The sequence below is a fragment of the Kogia breviceps genome, chromosome 3, assembly GCF_026419965.1.
Source record: "Kogia breviceps isolate mKogBre1 chromosome 3, mKogBre1 haplotype 1, whole genome shotgun sequence".
NCBI lineage: Eukaryota > Metazoa > Chordata > Mammalia > Artiodactyla > Physeteridae > Kogia > Kogia breviceps.
Window position 1 is genome coordinate 13,717,099 of NC_081312.1, and position 9,654 is coordinate 13,726,752.

Genomic DNA, 9,654 nt, shown 5'->3' on the forward strand with positions numbered 1-9,654 from the left:
CAGTCTGCTGTGATTTATGTGCCACCATCCCTGGGGTGGCAGAAGAGCTAAAATCCTTTCTGACATCTCAGGACCGAACTCCTCAAATCCCAGCAACGGCTTTTTCCCAGCAACACCCAGGCTCACTGACAACAGTTCAGCGGAATAACCCTACCCTGAGAAGCCAGTCCAGGGAAGGCTCCTGCCAAGGACTGCCTGTCAGGCAGGGGAGCTTAAACCAGGCACGGCGGTGAGGGTTGGTCCTTCATTCCCATGGCTTTGAGATTAAGGACTCTGGAGCCAGCCTGCCTGGGTGCGAAGCCTGGCTTTCCCACTCACCAGTCTCATGACCTTGGGCAGTCATTGTCCTCACCCAGCCTCAATGTCAGTGGGGAGTTAATGTTTATAATATGAATAAAATTATATATAAAGCTTAGCACAATGTCTGCCTTTTAGAAAAACACTCAATTAACGCTAACCATTATTATACATGTCCACGTCCTGCCGGGCTCTGGGGATGAAAAGGAGAGTGGGCCAGACGAGATCCTTGTCCCCCCAGGGCTCCTGGCCCCACGAGGAGGACGTTCAAGCCGGTGGATGTGGTGTGGAGGAACTGGATCAGAGCCTGGTCCTGGGGAGTTCGGTAGAATGGTGGCAGTGGGCGAGGATGTTAGAACAGAAATTCTCTCCTCTTCCACGTGAGGAAGCTGACGCCTGGCGACACAGCGCCTCAGCCCTTATCAGTGGCAGAGCCTGGACCTCCGGCTCGTCTGGCCCTTCTGCAAACCCAGCACTAGATCTTTGGGAGCCTGGGTCACAGAGATGCCCATTGTCAAGCCCGGGGGTAAGACCAGGGAAGGCCGTGTCCCCAACCAATGGGAGCCCACAGTGATGATGTAATGCTTGGCCTCCAACGTCATTGGCTGCTCTTCCTGCCACTCCAGAACCCGCTCCAGGGCAGTGTTTTCGCGGCTGGGGGTTTTCCGCAGAAGGAATCAAGGGTCTGGGGAGGGGGTGGGGCGCAAATTGGGGGAGCTAAGGACAAAGCCAAGAGTCCGGGTCCCTCCCTGAGCAGACCTGGGGACTGGCAGCTGCCAGCTGTTGCCTTTACCAAGCTCTAAGCTCATGGGGGAGCGCGGGGAGAGGGTTCCAAACACCCCTACTCCATCACCCCCTGGGGCAGCGCAAGTGTCTTTGAGTCTGCGGGCGCGCAAATCCTAGGAGAGTCAAGAAAGGAAGAGGCACTAGCCCGGCCCTCCGGGGAAACAGCCTGGCGCCCGGAGGGAGGAGGCTGAGCCGAGAGTGCGAGGTGTGAGATTCAGATACCTACGACTTGCTCTAGACACGTGATGAATTACAGGTTTGAGTCCAAAATGTATCATGGGCAGCCAGGAGCTGCCCAGGACTTGCGTTTGCCTCAGAAATCCCTGTGCTTTTTTAAAAAGACCATTCAAATGGCCCAAGGGAGAGAGAGGGGGGGGGGGGGGGATGGAAACCAAAGAAGCTTTTACTTCTTGAAGGAGTGGGTGAGACACCAGTGCTAGGAGTACCTGTGGGCCCCTCCATCCTATCTCTGCCCCAGGAATCCCAACTACGAGCTGGAGCCACAAAGTCAGGACACATGGAGCATTTCCTCGCTCTCCTCAGAAACAGGGCAGAGGCCTAGGTCTACCCATGCCCCCACCAAACTGCACATTTGGGGCAGAGGCAGTAGGTCCCTCCCTTCCAGCCCCTCCCAGGGGGGCTGGCCCTCTAGCCTAGGCCTGAACTAGCCCACTTCCCACCTGCTTCCTACCTGTGCTTTTGCCAAAGGTGTGCAGGTGAGCTGGGCCTCTGTCTCTGTCACACAGAGCACCCTCACAGGGCCTGACACATGGGTTCCAGTCCCAGAATGGCCTTGGCCTCTTAACAGCTATGGAACTCAGGCATAGTCTTGGAGCCTCTCTGGGCCTCCCTCAAGGTCCTGGGGGTCACACCCACACGGCAGGTGCAAAGGACTCCTGGCATGCAGTAAGCCCCCCACCCCACAGGTAGCCTCCTTCCATTCTCGGAAGATGCAGATCTTCAGGGGGTAACACAAAAACCGCAGGCTGGGGACCTGGATAGGATCTCAGAGCTCCCTTAGACTCCTCACCCCCCACTTGATAAATGAAGATACTGAGCCCTCTTGAGGCAGTGCAAGGACTGGGGATGGCTCTCCAGACCCCCAGCTCAGGCTCTTTCCACACCCACAGGTCTCCTTCCCCACCACCCGATGCCCACAACCTCCACTGCCCTCACCCCCATCACTGCACCCTTGCTGTGAACCTAGCTGACTAGGGACTCCTTAACAAAAAGGAAAGGGGCAGGACAGGCTGGAAGGCCCCCCTTTCTTCTCTGAGGGGCAGGCTGGGCCCCCTGCCCCCCAGGCCTTCTGAGCAGCCCCCAGACAGAAGTAGGTGTCAGTGGGGAGAGACCAGGTTCAGGAAAAGGATGAGGAGAATGACAGATGACTGTAGTTACAGGGAGAGGCACTCGGGGGTCCGGAGGTGGCATGAGGGCCTCACCATCCATCCACCCAGCCAGGATGCCAGATTGTTCTGTGTGGCTCTACTCCCCTCCCCCTCAGAGAGGGGCAGAAGAAGGGGTGAAGAGGGATCTTGGCTCTGGCAGCAAGGGGAGATAATGGGGAGTCAAGGCAGTGCTGGGCAGTGTGGTGGGACCATTGGCATGGGGTTCCAGTCTGAGCCCAGCTGTGAACTTGCTGTGTGACCAAGGACAAGCTGTTTGCCTTCTCTGTCTCAGGCTCCCTATTCCATAATAAGGGGTTAGACTAGAGGGTTTCAGGGACACATTTCAGCTCCAGCACCAGCAGAGGAGGGGGGCACATCTATGACCCCCTCAACCTTACTTGCCCTAACTCTACCCCCCTGTGTCATCAGCGTCTCCTGTAAAGCCTCCTCCCCTCTAACAACTAAGACAGTAGAAATGACCAACCCCATGTGGCCATCGATGCAATGAATGCTCAGAAGGTGTGTTAGTTCACTCAGGCTGTGTAAGAGAATGCCACAGACCAGGTAACTTATAGACGAGAGGCATTTATTTCTCACAGTCCTAGAGGCTGGAAGTCTGAGATCAGGGTGCCAGCATGGTTGGGTTCTGGTGAGGGCCCTCTTCTGGGTTGCAGACAGCCAAGTTCTCATTGTATTCCTATGTGGCAGAGATGGAGAGAGAGCTCTGTGGGCCTCTTTTAAAAGGGCACTAATCCCATTCATGAGGGCTCCACCCTCATGACCTAATCACTTCCCAAAGGCCCCCACCTCCTAACGCCATCACATTGGGGGTTAGGATTCCAGTGCATGAATTTGAAGGGGACACAAACGTTCAGTCCATAATAGAGGGCACAAGGGAGGTGCAAAAGTCACCAGTGAGCAGGATCTGCCAGGAAGCAGTCTTTTGATAGGTGTTTCAAAGGCCTGGCCACTGGCAAATATCAATAGGAAAAAACAGGCTGAGGAAACATCCCATCAGGCTGGCCTATTTGTCTGTGAACCTGGCAGGCATTCAACTGGTCAGCTCGTCAGATAGCAGTCAGGCTGGTGGCCAGTCAGCCAGGCAATCAGATACTCACTTGATCCATCATTCAACAGCTGGCCAGGTCAGCTACCCTCCAGAGCCCCTGGCTGGAGAATACTTTGGGGCTACCTCCAGTCCTCCCTTTGAAACAGAAATTCTGGACTGCTCACCATCCCCAGGTACCCCACACTCTCCCACCTCCAAGCCTTGTCTTCCCATTCCCTGTATTGAACACTGTATCAGTTCTCTATTTCACAGTAATGCTGTGTAACAAACCACAAACCCCATGCTTAAGAGTATGCATTTGTTTAGCCTCTGAGTCTGGGGGTCAGCGAAGCAGTTCTTTTGTCTTAACTGTCTCACTCATGTGTCAGCAGGCAGAAGAGCTGTGGGCTGGGCTCTCTCACATGCCAGGGCCTCAGCTGGGACAACTGAGTGACTCGCCTCTGCTCCATGAGGTGTCTCATCCCCCAAGAGGCTATAGCCCAGGCTATTCCCACGGAGGAGGCTGGAGTCCAAGAGAGTAGGTGGCAGCATGCGAGTCCTCTTATGGCTTGGGCTCAGGACTGGAACACTTCTGCTGCATTCTATCAGCCAAAGCAAGTAACAGGGGCATCCCAGATCGGAGGTGGAAAGGAGCTGCAAGGTCTCGGCAAAGAGTGTGGGCCAGTCCCTGGGGCCATCAGGGCAATCAGCAGCAAACACCATTGCTGCCCCTCTTCCCTCTACCCGTTAGCCTGTTTCCTGTTCCTCAAGACCCTTCGCAGTCTAGTTCTTTGAAGTTTTGCCTGAATGTACCTCTGCACAGCCACTGCAGTCTAAATGAAGTGCTGGCTTCTCTCTGACTTCCTAGTATTTTTTTGGTGCTTGTCTTAAAGCCCCCAAGTCTGTCCCCAAGCCCGTGGGTTGACTTTCCCAGCTGCCTCCACGGCCAGGCGTGAGCTCCAGAGCCCATGAGCTGCATCAGAGCCAGGAATGACAGCAGGTGGGGCTGCGAGCTGGGAGGCCAGCCTGGTGCAGAAGTCCCCCACCCCCACCCCCTGAGAGTCCTAAGCAGCGCACCCTCCTCAGAGCAGGACACTGTATGAGACACCCACCCCTCCCAATTAGTACCCGTGTGTCCGTGGGCAAATCAGCTAGTTTCTCTGAGCCTCTGTAACCCCTACTCCGGGGTAGCTAGAAGGGAGGGTGGCTGACAGCGGAGGTCAGCCTCAGGGCCCACAGCAGGCATGGTGCATGGCAGCTTCCGGTCTTCTTCCCTTGGTCGTCACAAACCCAGACTCCCTATTTTTCCCAGCATGATGCAGAGCCATGCAACAGTTTCCCAGGCAGGCTGAGCCCTCTCCGCGCTGTTCTCCTGCTGGGCTCCCCTCAGGCTTGGTGCCCATGGGCAAACATTTGTCCACATTTGAACATACAGCCTAGCTCACGGGGAATCACGTACGCCCGGTTCTCCCTCCGGTCTGCCACATTGCCCCTTGCCTTGGCCACACGTTATCTCCTCTCTGCTCCCCTTCCCACCCCTTTACGTCTACCCAGCTGATGCTTCTGCAGAAATGCTCAACCAGGCCATCAGGACTTTCCCTGGAGGATGCCTCCAGAACCCAGAGGCAGCGGGGGCTCCCAGAAGGTGGCCTCGGGCGGCACCTTCATGTGCGCCCGCTGTCATGCTGTCCTCCCAGAGCCTGGCCAGCACCGGGCACTCAGCGAGGGCTTGCAGGTGGCATTGTGACTTGGAAAGGAGGGTCTCAGGCTGGCCCAGATGATGCTCTGCTGCCCACCCTCTCCCTGGGTTCCTATTTTTGCTCCTCTTTCTCCTATTTCTGAGGCAGCTCTGTGTCCTGATCTCTCTTCCCACAGTATGTGTGGGACGCCTCAAATGCTGAACCTGTGCAATTCCTACAGAATTGATAACTGTGGGGCAGTAAGCTCAGGCTGAAGAGTGCAATTGCTGGGTTTGGATGGTGTGGATTCACACCACTTGGGTCTCAGTGATGGTATCTAGGATTCGCTGTCACCCACCTAACTGCCAGGGGTTTACAAAGGAACCTGAGTCCTGAGTGAGTGGTAGGGGCTCCGGCTGGCATTCCAAGGTACGCTCCCAGAAGGCAGGAAAAGGTGTCACTGGTCTTAAGTGTTATAATCATGACCTACACTTATACAGCAGTTCCCTGTGCCAGGCACCACCTAAGTGCTATGCGTCAGTGATCCATCACTTGATCCTCGCAAGAGGACAAGGGAATAGGTGCCATCATTACCATCACCCCATTTTACAGATGAGGAAACTGAAGCAAAGAGAGGAGAAGTCTAAGCGTGACATGGTATCCTGGATTAGGTCCCAGAACAGAAAAAAGACATTGGTGGAAAAACTAGAGATATCTGAATAAAGTCTGGAGTTCAGTTAACAGTAATGTACCAGTGTTACTTTCTTCCTTGGGATGAATGTGAGATGTTAACACCAGGGGCAGCTGGGTGAAGGGTATGTGGGAACTCTCTTTGCAAGTCTTTTGTAAATCTAAAATTCTCTTGACATAAAAAGTTTAAAAATAAAAGAGGTTAAGTGATTTGCCTGAGGTCACATGGCTACTAGGTGGCAGAGGGGAGGATTAGGTCCTGGACCATCTGGATGCAAAGGCCATGCTTGCGGCCCCCATACTCCAACTCAGAGGGCCACTGTCACTTGCCCTCCCTAGCACACATGACCACTATCATCGTGTCAGAGGGTGGACAAGCCCATGCTTGGGGCCTTGGCAGGGAGTTCCAGGGGTGCGTCCCTCCCCAGGGCAGTGTGGGAAGTGTGCACACCTGGATCTGTGTTCAGTCTCAGCCCTGCCCCCATCCTAGCCCCAGGACCTTGGGTGAGCGACCCCTTCCCTTAGATCTCTTCTTCAGTTATCCCCGTCTTCTGATGCCTAATCTAAGCCCCATCTTCTCCCTGGTGTCATTCTTTCTTCTTGGGTGTCTTCTTGATGTTTGGAACAAAGTGGGTTCCAGACTGGATAACCCAATCCTTCCCCAACCAGCCAGCTATGTTCCTTGATGCCCTTGACATCGTTCACATGTCAAAAAAATGAGCTCTGACCATCAGAGGCACCAGCACCTGCCAGGCAGGGCTCCTCCCCAGAAATTGGACTCCCAGCTGCAAAGTGCTGATAACTCCACCTCTTCCCTCTGTTCCCTGATTTAAGGGTGTTGACAGCTGTAGCTCTACCTCTGTGTTACACTCATATCCCCCGTTTCACTTCTTCAGTTCTCCAACACCTGTTCAAATAATTTCTTACATTAAAGTCTGTTGGGAAAACAAAACCAACAAATGCTGTGTGATCCATAGGGCAGCCTGGAGAATGGAGGCCTGAAACCAACCCCATTCACTACAGTGCCTGTGCCTGACTAGATGGCATAGCTTTTGGAGTTAGACTAGCTTGAGGTTGATTCCAAACTGTACTACTTACTATCTGCGTGACCTCAGCCTGTTTTCTTAACCTCTCTAAGCCTCGGGGGTTTGGGGTTTTTTTTTTAAATCTATAAAATGGAAATAATCATAACCAACCCTCAGGGCTATTGTAAGAATTCAGCAAGATGATGCATATAGTCCTTCTCACAGGACCTGGAAATAAGAGTTCAGTAAGTGATAGCTTTTGTTATTGTTATCATGATCAGTATTGGAGAAGTCTTACAAGGGAAGGGGTTCATTTGGTCTTCATGTGTGGCTAGCAGCCTCCCGTGGAGAAAAACTCCACTTTGTTGCTATATCAGATATCTAGTGCTGCATAAAAATATCACTGCAAATCTCCGCAGCTCAAAACAGCAATCATATTATTTTTCATTCTCTGTGGATTGACTGGAGTTGGCTGGATGGTTCTGTGGGTCTTGAGTGAACTCACACGTACGTTTGCAGTTGCCCAGCTTGGGAGAGGCTCTGCCACATGTGTCTTTCATCCTCCTCCATGGATCACTAGGCTGGCCTGAGCATAGCCTTCTGATGGTGATGTCAGAGGTGCAAGGGGGCGAACCCCATCATGTAAGCATTTGTCAAGACTCTGCTTGTGTCAGCTCTGCCAATATTCCATTGGCCAAAGCAAATCATATGGGATCCCAGAGTCAAGGGGTAGGGAAGTGCCCCCTCCCCAAAGTAAGAGGACACTGCCAATTTACATGGCAAAAGATGTGGATATAGGCGGGGGTGAAGAATTGGGTCCATGAATGCAATCAATCTATTGCACCCTACACTCAACCTCAATTATTCAGATCCTTCCCACATTCAAAAATCAAGCACTCCCATTGCAAGACTGAGAAACAGCCAGTGGCATCAAGCTCAAAATCTACTTTCTCATGCTCTACATCAGGTCCAGATGCAGCTCCTTTTGATCCAAGACCTCTGGGCAAGTTATCCATCTCCCATACCTCCAACATATAATGGTAAGGTAGGGACAGGACATCTGCAATATACATTCCCATTCAAACAGGGGAAGAAGGAGGTCCATACCAGTCACTGGTCCATAGCAATTCTGAAATCCTGCTGGGAAAATGTTTCCAGCTACCACAACCTTGGGGATAGGTAACATTCCTTGATTAGCTCCAAGATCTGCATTCTTTTTCTAATATATATATAAATTGTATCTGGCAGTTTATTAACCAGTGGAGTATATTGCACAACAAACTACCTCACATCTTTCAGGAAGAAAAACTACTAAATTTGAAAAGTAAAGACATCACCCACTGAATCTGGACACAATTAAAATGTGCTTAAAATATTTCTTTGGGGGAGGGGACACAGCACTTCTACTCAATTAAGAGAAACACTTGTACAGTCCAGGTCCCTTATTTTCTTTACACCCATCATGCCATGAATTCATAGGGAATGGGCTCCAACAGTTCAGCCTCCTTTCCATTGGTTCTCACAAAGTGTGCTTCTCTGGGTGGAGCAGGCTGGTGCTTCAGCTGAACCCAAGTACCTTTCTTTTTGGCTTCCTTCTTTTTCTGATCATTTTCCTTCACACATTTCAGGAAGCTATCTCGGGTGTTAGAGTGCTCAAAAGCTCAATAGACACATTAATTCTCTTGGCAAGAATCTTGCCCTTAACTTGTTTGTTTACAACAATGCCAACACCATGCTGCATAACATTGTAGACTCTTCCAGTTTTGCCATGGTACTCTTGGGCACTCTTCCAGTGCCCATTCCCTTGATACATACAATATCACCTTTCTTGTAGATTCACATGTATGTGGCCAAAGGAACAACTCCATGTTTTCTAAAAGGCCTAGAGAACATGTAGCAGGTGTCCCTCCTCTTTCCCTTTGCGTTGGTCATTTTGACAAATTACTGGAAGATGGCAGTTTTGGCTGAAAGGCTCCAAGATCTGCATTCCAAGAAAGGTTCTCTCCCCATTGTTCTCTATGGCTCTTGCTCCAGCCTCTGAGATGTCCTTCCTTTTCTATCACCATCCCTGGCTACTTCTGAAGGCATTAAAAAATATAGCCTTTAAGCAATCTTTTGAAACTGCTTCCTACCCAGAGGTCTTTTTGTATTTTGAACAATTTCCATCTCTTTTAATTCAGGCTAGGAGTCATTTTGTCAATATAACTCTGTCTAGAAACTTTGTGGGTTCCCTTTGTCTTTGATTCCATTCTGCTGCATGTGCCAGAAGCCACAGCAACAGAACAGATTCTAACTTCTCTATCATCCTTCTAATACTACTTGCAAACTAGGCAGTTATTTTATGAGCTTGTCTCTTTTTTGTAGTACCTTATCAAACACAGTCATAAAAGCCAACTGATGCTTTCAATACTCTGCTGAGAAATCTCTTTGCCCAAGCCCAAGAGTTCATTAGATACACTTTTTATCTCGCAAGTTACTAACACTTTTCCTAAAGGATTCAGCATTACATAATGTGGATTGCCATTTTTCCAGCCTCCAAGAGCAATTTCCTTACAGTTTTTTCAGCCTTCCCTAATAGTTTACTCACTCCCACCACCCAGTCCCCAAAACCAATGTTACATATGTTTTATGTTTTATGTCCACTTCTGGGTACCAGTTTATGTATCAGTTAAGTATTGTTACATAACAAAATATCCCAAATTTCAGTCATTTAAGATAACAATCATGAATGATTTTTTTTA

The 9,654-nt window shown here is 50.8% G+C and overlaps 1 pseudogene; it reads right to left on the bottom strand.

The window, feature by feature from the left end:
* Window positions 1–8,373: 8,373 nt before the first annotated feature.
* On the bottom strand, window positions 8,374–8,845 carry LOC131752440 (large ribosomal subunit protein eL21-like; annotated as a pseudogene).
* Window positions 8,846–9,654: the final 809 nt, after the last annotated feature.